The following is a 342-nucleotide window of genomic DNA, read 5'->3' as shown; positions in this document are numbered from 1 at the left end:
TGCGCCGGATGGGATCTATCCTAGGATCCTCTGGGAAGCAAGGGAAGAGATTGCCGAGCCTTTGGCATTGATCTTAAAATCATCATTGTCTACAGGAATAGTGCCTGAGGACTGGAGGATAGCAAATGTGGTTCCCTTGTTCAAAAAGGGTAGTAGAGACAACCCTGGTAATTACAGACCAGTGAGTGTTGGAAAAGAGATAGGATTTATAACCATCTAGAAAAGAATAATCTGATCAGGGACAGTCAGCACGGTTTTGTGAAGGGTAGGTCGTGCCAAACGAATCTTATTGACTTTTTTGACAAAGTGACCAAACAGGTAGATGAGAGTAAACCGGTTGAT

Source organism: Chiloscyllium plagiosum, chromosome 39 (assembly GCF_004010195.1).
Source record: "Chiloscyllium plagiosum isolate BGI_BamShark_2017 chromosome 39, ASM401019v2, whole genome shotgun sequence".
NCBI lineage: Eukaryota > Metazoa > Chordata > Chondrichthyes > Orectolobiformes > Hemiscylliidae > Chiloscyllium > Chiloscyllium plagiosum.
Note: the sequence above shows the minus strand (reverse complement) of the source record.